Source organism: Bidens hawaiensis, unplaced genomic scaffold (assembly GCF_021521415.1).
Source record: "Bidens hawaiensis isolate Kalapana, Puna unplaced genomic scaffold, B.hawaiensis_p1.1 tig00005976_1, whole genome shotgun sequence".
In the NCBI taxonomy this organism is placed as follows: Eukaryota; Viridiplantae; Streptophyta; class Magnoliopsida; order Asterales; family Asteraceae; genus Bidens; species Bidens hawaiensis.
Window position 1 is genome coordinate 410,656 of NW_027491395.1, and position 12,570 is coordinate 423,225.

A 12,570-nucleotide genomic window follows, 5' to 3' on the forward strand; every position below is an offset into this window, starting at 1 on the left:
CTGGTAGCAATCGAAACGAGAAAAAGAGAGGAGTCTTTGAACCCAAACTTCTGGAAGATGTCTCAAATATACTTTTCTTGATGAATTAAAATTCCGTGCTCCTTTTGTTCAACATGGGGAATGCTGATTATCTTATTTCCTCTAATATATGTCTTAGGTTTGAATCTAGCTTCCGTTGTTTTTCTGCGCCTTCGGTGTAAGTTGCGGTTTAACTAGTCCGTCCCCTCTGGTTAGTAGTGCTTCATTAATTAGTGAAGCTTAAAGTGCTTACTCGAGATTTCTATATTTTAGATATTCTAAGAGATTGTATTATTTACCCTCTAGCTAGAGATTACTTCTAATTTAACTACTAAAAGTTTTCCGCCAAACTCCTTTTTTGACAAAAAAAGATTGCAATTTGAATAAATCAATTCTAACTACTTGCAGCCACAACCCACAGGTCACCACTATTTTGTTGGTGCAATATCACAATTGTAAATTTTGACTACTATTAAATGCTCATGTTGTTTAAGTGATTTCACCTATGTTTATTATGATGTTAATCATGTCGGGTTGACATATGTTCGGTTGGTGAGTTGAAATGTTCAACCCATACACTAGTTTTGTGATCTAAATGCGACCTATTTAATCCAAGAGAGGCCCAGTGGGTCAAGCGGATAAAACAATGGCCCATTTTATAAAACAAAAAACATTTTAGTATGTATTGGGCTTTTGAGGTGGGGGCTGGTCCAAATTAAAATTATTATTTAGAAATTCAAAATGGAAGGGCGGAAGATTTCATTCATTGACAGCTGTGTAACTTGTTGCCCGTTTGCCTTCTATTTCAGTGTAAAAGAATATATATCTTTAATTAAATAAATTGTTTAATTGGCAGCACTGGGGACTTTCACACAATTAAACCTCGAATATATTTTTCACCAACCGATGAGTTTTATTGATCTGATTTCTAATTAGGAGCAGCAGAAGTGTAGCGGTGGAGTTATGATTTCTAATTGTTCTCTACTTTTCCAGGACTCCAGGTTTTATTTAACAATTTTAATCTTCATTAGTTCATTGCTATTTGTTGTTCAATATTGATTTGAGTTTGATTCCGTCATTTGGATTCACTTTTTATGCCTTAAAATGTAAAGTTATGTTTTGTAGCATTGATAAAAAGTTTAGATGTGGATTTAGGATTTGAACATGGTGTGCTATTGTAGTTCCATTTGGTTATCCACATGTCTTATTTATGACTTAATGTACATTTTATTTGTTGGTTGATGAACTTATCGAAATTTATTGTATGGTCTCTCAAGTCTTTGCTTCACAGGTCTGTCAATTCTAAATCAATCACTCTTATCTTTATTTGCCAAGTTGTGCTTTTTTTCTTATTATACTAAGACTAATTTATTTAGATGTTTATATTAATAGTTAATCTTTTTATATTTATAATACAGTATATAACATGTCTATTTGAAATAAAAAGTTATGAATCCAATTGATATACATCAGGTTCGGTTTATTAAGCCAGTTAACCGGACCACATATTTACCCAAACCCGAACCCGAAGAGCCACCATGATCCGAACCACGAGCCTTGATTTTCTAGCATGCATGCAACCACGTTTATTTGTCGTTTGTTTATCTATTATCTCTTTTATTTAATTTCATGTTTTCTTTCAAGTCATGTAGTAGTGGACTAGTGGTCAAGGTAGTTTCCTATATTTTAGTGGCAGTTTATTTATCTTTTCAATATGTATCGAGCTATGTGTTTTTGAATGAACAGATTGGTTTTATGATGAAAATTTATTGTATTGATTTATCTCTTGAGAATGAGAGTTAGATTAATATGTGTCTATGCTAGTTCAACTTTGGCAAGTTGGATGGTGTACTTAGACCCGATCCTCTAACCGTAGTGGTGTGTCTGTATCTTCGGTTAAAAATCGTAGCCCGACGATTTGTTTTCGGTGGTGAATCTGTATCCGAAATCAATCGTTGAACTTTCTGTTTTATTTATCATTTCAATTTCTACTCGTTACCGGTGATTTGCTATCATTTGGTATCAGAGCCGAACGTTTCATTTCCACTCTTTCCATCTTGTTCATCATAGTTCACTATCTACAAAAAAAAAAAAAAAAAAAATCTCTATAAATCAGTTTGTATGGATGCGAAGAAGGATAATCAACAAAATTTGTGGGTCAGAGTTGATGCCTTAGTACAAGAAAACCAAGAATGGAAGAAACAGTTGTAGTGCATGGAAGATCAGTTAAAGATACTCAAACGAGAAATTCTCGGGAATCAACATGCTAAGTTCCAAGTCGAGAAGCCAAGAAGAAAGCTTCCTAAATATGTATTTACCTATCTTGCAATGTTAAAGGAACACAACATATCTGCTCATAAAGATTCAGATGAGGTTGTCGTCACCGCTTTATGTGACAAAGATGAATTTCTGAATGAAGAATTAACACCTGATGAAGACACGGTAGATGAGGCTGATTCAAACGAAGAAACGAGATACGATGAAGAAGGAACCGAACCCAATGAAGAGGAGTGTTTATTTGTGAAGCGAGCCCTTAACGGGACAGCCGGTCACGATGAAAACCTTCAAAATGAAACTGATATTTGTACTCTCTTCGGATCAGAACTACACGAGCCAAATGATTTGGGGCAACGAGAGATGGTCTTATTGGTGTCGAATATCTACAAGCCTCCAAGTTCCTTGTTCAATACAAATCTGAAAAGCATGTTAATGGCTCAGGTTGTGCTTGACGAATGTGATAAAAATGATACCGGTGAGATCTATAATTTTGATGGGTTTCAAAACATTGGTGCAATTAATGTTGTTTTTGCAACTGTCATTTTTAATCTCAAGTTGTCGGTTGTAATCCAATTTTTGACCACATCATGGCTTCAGTTCTATCAATATGATGTTCCACTTGGCATACCTCCTGAACCGCCCCCGATACAAGACACGATAGTTGGTGTTGATACGATTGTTCTAAGTTTGAGGACAAACTTTTTCAAAGACGGAGAGAATGTTATACATAAGGTCCGGTTCATCAAGTGGGTCAATTTGATCATTCCCTTAACCACACCTGAACCCGACTACCCGCAGTGAGCCCATGACCCAGTTAAAGCCACGTCTTTGCCAAGCAACATGTTTTATTTATTTTGTCATATTTTCATTTTATTGTCTTTAGTTTCCTATGTTTCACGACCATGCAGTTGGTTATTACCTTAAATTGTGGGGTCATGTTTGAGTTAGTTTCTTTTGTGTTTTCCTATATGTATCAAAAATTTAAGTAATGAATGGAAGTTTACGATTGATTAAAATTATATTGTGTTAATTTTATCTCAATGGATTTTGAGTAAAATTGATTCTCCAATGCTAGTTCAAGTGTGGTAACTTGAATGGTGATCTTTGGAATCTAATCACAAGTTTAGGTGGTGATATCTGTATCCTAAACGCGTGTTAGACGCCCTTTGGTTTAATTCGGTGGTGTGTCTGTATCCGAAAACGAGCCGTTAAACTATCCGTTTTAGTTTCGATTTCAATTTCTATCCATTACCGATTGATTTTCCTATCATTTGGTATCAAAGCCGAAAGCTCCATTTCGACTCTTTCCATCTCGTTCATCACAGTTCACTATTCTACAAAAAAAAATCTCTATATATCAGTTTATATGGATGCAAGGAAGAACAACCAACATGATTTGTGGGCCAGGGTTGATGTTCTATTTCGAGAAAACCAAGAGTGGAAACAACAATTGCAGTGTATGGAAGACCAGTTAAAGGTACTCAAACGTAAAATTATCTGGAATGAACGTGCTGAGTTCCGAGCGGAGAAGCCGAGAAGAAAACTTCCTAAATTTGTCTTTACTTATCTAGAGATGTTAAAGGGGAAAACCGCACAGATACATACATGAGAGTTAGATTAATATGTTGTCATCACTGATGATGACGGTGAATTTCAAAAACAAAACCAAAGGAAGATGAGGTACCAATTTCAGATTCCGATGAGGTTGTCATCACCGATGATGACGGTGAATTTCCAAATGAAGACGTAGCACCTAACGAAGACAAGGTGAGTCAGGTTGATTCGGATGAGAGACCTCGATATGGTGAAGATGGAACCGAGCCCGATGAAGAAATGTGTTTATTTGTGAGACGAGCTCTCCATGGAACTACCGACGAAGAGATTAAGTCACATGTTCGTGGTGAATCAGAACCACAAATATTGGGGAGGAGTACAATGGTTGTCAAGCAACATCTAATTACTCCATCCACTAGTGTGGCTGCTGGAATCTTGGGTCCAGAGAAATGTACACAAGTTTCTCTTAGTAAATTTACTGAATTTGGGAACCATGTTGAATTTGATTTTAATACGGGTCAGCATGAGACCATGAGCTTTGTCAAATTTGAAATTGTTAATGGTTAACACTCTAAAGCACAGCTCAAGTTGATGTTCATACCGGAAGTACCTCCTGAACCGCCACCTAGTGTTAACGTTCCAAGTTTGAGGACAAACTTCTTTAAAGAAGGGGAGGATGATATACATCAGGTTCGGTTTATTAAGCCAGTTAACCGGACCACATATTTACCCAAACCCGAACCCAAAGAGCCACCATGATCCGAACCACGAGCCTTGATTTTCTAGCATGCATGCAACCACGTTTATTTGTCGTTTGTTTATCTATTATCTCTTTTATTTTTATTTCATGTTTTCTTTCAAGTCATGTAGTAGTGGACTAGTGGTCAAGGTAGTTTCCTATATTTTAGTGGCAGTTTATTTATCTTTTCAATATGTATCGAGCTATGTGTTTTTGAATGAACAGATTGGTTTTATGATGAAAATTTATTGTATTGATTTATCTCTTGAGAATGAGAGTTAGATTAATATGTGTCTATGCTAGTTCAACTTTGGCAAGTTGGATGGTGTACTTAGACCCGATCCTCTAACCGTAGTGGTGTGTCTGTATCTTCGGTTAAAGATCGTAGCCCGACGATTTGTTTTCGGTGGTGAATCTGTATCCGAAATCAATCGTTGAACTATCCGTTTTATTTATCATTTCAATTTCTACTCGTTACCGGTGATTTGCTATCACCAATCCTTCGAAAAGATAAATAACAACAATAATAATATGAAGAAGACTAGAGGGCCCTATCAATGATGGATCTTGAACATCTAGTATGGATAGATTGAAAGTCACGAGACCTAATATTTCTTTTCCTACTTCTGTGTTTCGGGTCGGCAATCTGGTTCGGGTCGAGTCAGATAATACGAACTCTATATTCAATAATTCAACCAGAACACCAATTCAATCATTCAACTTACCCTTTTTACAAAGCCGGCCACAAGGGGTGGTAGGGTAGTCGACGGCCTAGAGATGTTCAACGAAACCGGTTCCTGGAACCGAACCGGTGGACCCGAACCGGACCCGAACCGGTTCCTACCCGTTTTTTGTAGGAACCGGACCCTATCTGATTCAACCCGATGATCCGTGACCGGTTCTTGCATTTCTGAGTGGGGGCGGGTAGGAACCGGAACTGGTTTTGGAACCGAACCATCCGGAACCGGTTCCTAACCGGTTCTAATATAGCCGTTGGAAATCGTTTTTTTGGCCGTTTTTTGACCGTTGGGGTCAAAAATAGCCGTTTTTTGGCTCCCCCAAGCACCCCACTACTAGTATAAATAGGTATTTGGTGTCATGGGTTCATCACAACACTCAAAACGCAAACCCGAACGCAAAAAAATACAAAAAAACGCTATTACAACGTTTTGAGTTCTCTAATCTCTTGTTTTCTCTTCTTCTATATTCATATTTGTTGTAACCGGTTGGAACCGGTTACGGTACAAGAACCGGTTAGGAACCGGTAAGAACCGGTTAGATAGGTTAGTGGTCCGAGGGTGGGAGAACCGGTTCGGTTCCCTAACCGGTTCGAGCCTGGAACCGGTTTAAAAGGGGGTTTTGAATATAGGAACCGGTTAGGAACCGGTTCCGGTTCCTAGTCCCAAACCGTTTTGAACATGCCTACGACGGCCACATGCCCGACACCCCGCTAGTTCGAAATTTTTTTATAATTTTTTTAATATTTTTTTATGAAAAAAATATGTACAATCAATATTTCAACACAATTATATAACTAATAGCTTGGTCTAGTGGCCAAGAGATATGAAACCTAACCAAGAAGTTGCGGGTTCAAGTCTTATTTAAGACATTTTTAAGTTTATTTTTATACAAAAGTTTTTTTACCGTGTTTTTAGATTTAATTGGAATAAAGAGAATTATATTTAGTTACCGTGTTTTTAGATTTAATTGGAATAAATAAAAGAAAAGAATATGGACTTGGATAATTGAGATGGATTAAGGGATGAGATGTGCCTTAGGTCCATGGGCTTTAAGGAGTATAAATACTCCCTTAAACCACCCTAAAACCCTAGATCCTCATTCCATCTTTCCATAATCTCTACACACTCAAAACACACCCACACCTACACCACCTTACGGCCGAGAGAGAGAAGGGAGAAACGAGACCAAACTAGCGTTGACTCTTGATAAATTTTCAATATACAAGATAGATACAAGATTTAAGATTCATAACCAAGCTAACCGAGACCAAACGAACACGTAAAGGTATGTTCTTGATCTTAAAGTTTATGTTTTAATGAACAGTTAGCCTTGAAACCTAAACCTAGAGTAGACCGGGTATAAATGAACCATAAAGTAGCAAACTTGATATTAAAGCGAACCTAATGAACCTATGGTTATGAACAACTCGTTTAAAGAAACCCTAGATATAGTTTGAACGTTTTTATGCCTAAAGGTTCAAACTTTACATGTACATGGGTCAAAATATGAACGAGCACGGTTAGGGAAATGTTGCGGGTGGTGTATTAAGGTTGCAGGATGTTTGTTAAAAACGATAAAACGAACCGGGGATAACAACTTGTTCAAATACGAAGCTTCTGATCGATTACAACCTTAAAACTCGATTACATGTGTTGACCCGCATACATTCGTAAAGTCGCTCACTTTATAGACGCGTACAACAGCTCATCGATGGCTTTTGACTCGCTTACACTAGAATCGATTACATAGTGGTTCGAAAACAATGAGGATCGATTACAATACATGTAATCGATTACTTAGCTGAAAACATATACAGATGTTGCCTTATGAATACTCGCTTACTTGCAAAATCGGTTACAATGAGCTTCGCTTACAATAGAACTCGATTACTTTGTCATACTCGGTTACTAGTAGCTCGATTACAATTATTGTAATCGATTACATTAATCTCGTCGATCATAAGGACAGCTCGATTACATGGGTCGCTTACACTGTCGTTCGATCACTCTTATGATAACTCGATCACCTTGACTCGATTACAATGAGGATCGATTACAATCCATGTAATTGTTGACTTAACTCAGATCACATACACTATTCTTAATCCCCATGAACTTGCATACAAAATGGTCGATTACTTTTTTATATCGCATACTTGGCTATCGATCACTTTTATACACTCGCATACATAGGGCAATCGGTTACATTGATACACTCGAGCACACGAGACTCGACTACTTGGTTTCCTTCGGTTACAAGTACCATTCGATCACATGTCCTAAATCGATTACAAACCAAATTCTAGGTGAAAAGTAATCTAGATCAAAGAAAGGAAAGAAAAGATTATCTAAGAAGGAAAGAAACATCTAAAATAAAATGTTAACCATAAATTTAATATGCTAGGGTTTAAGAATAAATCTAAGTAAAAGTAATCTAATATAAGGCCAATAGATTACACCAGACTTAGTCATTTTGACTGAAATACAAATAGGACAAGTTTTAATACGTGTAACATATATACAGTTAGCAGAGCTCAACTAAAGAAAGGATTAACAATTAGCGGAGAAAGAAACAGGATCTAGATGAGTTTCTAGCCCCATTCCTTGTTATGTTTTCGGGGCTGTGTGCATACTCGATGTGAATTGTTAATACATTTATCCTAAGCGAAAAGTGTATACCATATGTGATATATGTGAAAGGTATGAATGATTGCTTGTCTGTACATGAACGATCTTCGGATATTGCACGTACTGTCAAGTTATAATTATGAATATAAATGTTATGCATATAGTATGAATGATATGTATGTATGTTATAAATGATTGTAAGAGATGGCTAGGTACAGAAGAAAGAGACTGAGCCCTAATAATACTCAAGGTAGAAAGGGACCGGACCCTAATAATATCCGAGGTAGAAAAGGGACCGAGCCCTTATAAATCTCGAGGAAGAAAGGGACTGAGCCCTAATAATACTTAAGGTAGAAAGGGACCGGACCCTAATAATATCCGAGGCAGAAAAGGGACCGGACCCTAATAATATCTGAGGCATAATAGAATCATGTAAAGTAGAGTTTAAAAGAAAGTATGAAGGTAAGTATGTATGTTATGAACGAAGTATGAAATATGAAGTATGTATGAAAGTACGTAGTTATGAATGTATCGTATGTTGTATGATTAACTTGAACTCACTCAGCGTAGCTGACATTTAGTATGCACGCAGGTGAGTAGAATGAGGAAGCTCGTTTGAGGGGAAACACATGGCATGTAATTGAAGATACTGGCATCTCAAGAAAGTGTTATGTTACTTTAAAGACAATGTTTTATGTTTGAACTACTTTGAATGTTTGTTATGATGAGATTTGAAAACTATGTAATATAATCTAGTTGAAGTTTCAATATTCCACGAAGGTTTTATTAAATCTGATGATTAGAACTGTGTTTATGAGTAAATCCATCGTCCAAATATAGGGTACTTGTAACAGGGCCTTACACTGAGTCTTTTTCGAACGGCCTACTTTTGATTATGTTTGATTTTAATTTTCACACCCTTAGCGTCTAGACAAAAACTCCCATGGTTCGGTTGTCCGATCAGGGCTGAGAGTGTGGACATGTTGTTAGTATTATTTTTGTTTAAAAATCATTAGGGCTTGGGATTTTTTGTTTAAAAAAGTTGGGCTTATGTGGTTTTCTGTATGTTTATTAGGTAAAAGGTTTCTCGTTCTTCGACTTTAAGGAATTCATTTTTAGAAAAATCAAGTGTGGGCCTAGCACACATAATACGAATGGGCCAGAATATATATATATATATATATATATATATATATATATATTACTTTTTGGTAAAAAATTACCCTAATAAGTGAAAAAGCTGGATGGATTGAGGCCCGCCGAGGCCGCTTATAAGATCCGACCTTGGCCCCTATTTTATTGTTTGCTTGTGGCCTCCAAACGGCTTGAGCAAGAGCAGTTAACCCTGATTTAACCTACTTATCAAAACGTGTCAAACAAGTTGATGGGTGATAATTAAGTTGTAAATGTGTTAGTGGAGTCAAGAGGTTGTAAACGACGTGTAAAGTAGCTAGCTAAGGTTGATGTGTTTAGTTAGACATATTTACCGAGAACACCACTTACCCATTTATTTATTTACTTTTTTAACGGTGATGATTTATTTATAAACAACCCATTTAATTTAAAATTTAAGCAAGACAACGACTCATTTAATAAAAATATTATATATAATAGCATAAACTCTGCATGATGGGTGCAGGAATTTTTAGTGAGTGAGGGCAAAAATGGATTGGGTCAAAACGATTTGGGTAAAATAATAAGTTCGTTTAAATCACGAATACTAAAATGAGTTTCTTGTTCATTCTATTCATAGAAACAAAAATTGACTTTAATTTTTCGTTCAAATCATAGAAACTGAAACTGATTTAACCTTTTTTTTATTTTTTTATTTTTTTTCTAACTGTAGCTTTCACAGTTAAGTTATCTCAATGTGCGAACACATCGCGCCCCACCACCCCACTCAGGCCAACTATGTTGACATGATCGGGATCCACGCTGGCATCCAAGTTTGGCTTGGCGTTCCCGGTAAAACCTAGTTGACTCACCTCGCCCGAAGACACTACATGTTTTAATTGGATATCAAAATTGCAAAAAAGTAAAACTAAAATGTAAGAATAAATATATTTTATATATTTATTTATATGGCCATCATTATCATTTATATAATAATAGATCAAAATAATTGATTATACCTTATTATATATTAGCTTGGTAATTGTTGATGGGTCATATTACTCTTAATAGCTAATAAAGGGTTTCCCCTTGGGTGTATATATAGAGAGAATAAATTAACATCATAACCTAATCTCACACACATAAGTAAATCATGTGTCTCCTCTCTTTTCTAAACCGGGTTCCTCTCAAGAACCCTAACCATCCTTAACTATACATCCTAAAGGGGAACTCGATCAAGATGACAAGCATGTCGACTACATCATACCCTGCTGCGGTTACTACTCTTCATGCTGTAACAGGTTCATAGGTTTAATATTTGTCATGTTTTATATTACTTACATGAAGAACTGATCAACATGTGGCATCAGAGCGATGTTGATTAATCAGTTCTTCATGTTTTCCGTAAATCTGGAATTGAATCAGAAGACATGGACTAAAACTTGATAAACCCTAATTTTTTAGGTTTCTTTTTTTTTATGTTTTATTACGAAAACAATACATGAAACTATTTAAAATCGCTAAAATTCATATTTAGTAAACTCTAATATTTTCGAAATCTGTTAATTTCATGTTTAAAGATTTCGATTCCAAGTTTTTTTATGTTTAATTGTTAAAATTTTCGATGATGTTCTTCGTGTTCATCATTATTATCGAAAATTATACATATGTTGGTTCAAAATCTAGATTAAAATTTGTTAATGATTATTTAAGGAAATATTTTTTCAAATCTTGGATAACTTAGAAGTTTTAATATTTTCTTAAAAGACTTGAATCCCCTTAAAATAGGAAACAAATATAATTGTTAATCATTAAAAAGATTTGAACCAAATCTTATCATTATTAATTTAGTTAATAAAGATCATGGGTTAAGGGCTTAAACCAGTTTACGGGTTCACGGGATATTTAAAAATCATGTATTATGGGCTTAAAATAGCTTATGTGTTCTAAGAGTGTATGAGTTTCTAAAATGGTTTGGGGTCATAACCCATAAACCCGAAAACTCACTAATACCGGAATCAACATTTTCCATAAAACTCCATAAAATCATGTAAACACCCAAATACTGAAATACCCACTAAAAGCCGGAAACTAGCAATTCTCCGGAACCCAAAATTTCCGAGAACTAATTCCGCAAAATAAGGTCCTACCGAAAACTTAAAATAATGCTATTAACTAATTAAATGTTTTGTTAACCTTAATATTATAAAATTTTACAAAACATAAAGGCTTAACTTGAATGAACTTTTGATGTGACACTTCTGCTCAAAGGTGATTAGTTACATTTACCCTATCGTTCAAGTATAACTGAAAAGCTTTCGTTAGTTTTTCCTACATGATACAAATGTCTCACTTCTGCCCAAAGGTGATTTGTTACATTTTTATTTAGAAAAACTAGCCCGTGCATAATTAAAATAATTGTCTCACTTCTGCCCAAAGGTGATGTGTTACAATTGTTTTGCGCATATACTTAAATAAATTTTAATTCTGCCAAAAGGTGATTTATTTTTTATTTAAGTAGAACTATTAATTATAGTCTATTAGTTTGATGTTAATAATAGACATATCACATCTTCAATAAAATATAATGATCCTCATACTAATGATCCTTCATTAATCTAATGATCGTAAACTTTAATCTATATTATTTTAATATCCATAATATTACTCACTATATTTTCTTTCATAAATAACGATCTCATCCAAATCATCCACTTTAATCTTAAAATACAATTGAATTTTGTCTCATAAAGAGTTTTAATAATATTTAGCTCTTCTCAATTTTAATTATTCATTAAGACATGATATGACTATCCTACTGCTCTTTCTAATAACAATCATTATATTAAAAACTAGAGCATAACAAATGGGATCGTCAATCATAATGTCTCTTATAATAATGATAATCAATAATTTATTTAAATAAATACTATCACTATAGTTATTCTTGATTTAGTTTTTCCTAAGACTAATCTAAATAACTCATAAGATGCATGCATTCTTTCTTGAAAATTCTAACTATAAGGTTAAATGGCATTACCGAATACATCATAATGTAAAATACCATGACCTATAAAATTAAGGGCTTACACATGGAAATAAATACATTTTTTTAGTACATTACATACTAAAATTTTCAGCAGTACAATTTGGTGCCTTACGAATCAACTTTAACACTCAGAAGTACCAAAGGAAAATGAGTGTGTTGATCAGCAACATATGTACACGAAAAGAAATGTCTGGTGCTAGAAATAAGATGTTATTCAACTCACTACCACTAAAACCTAAAAGAGGATAATTCTAAGGTTCATAGACAAAATACAAGTATTACTTCCAGCTTTAGGTTTCTTAAGGAGAAGTCCCATTGCAAAAATATGCCATTAGATTAGGCATAGACATTACAAGACTATCCATAATTCAAAAGAACAACTGGCTAAAATTTATAGTTGTATAATAATGATATATAAGTCTGCTAATCCTAATATTCTCATTAACACATGA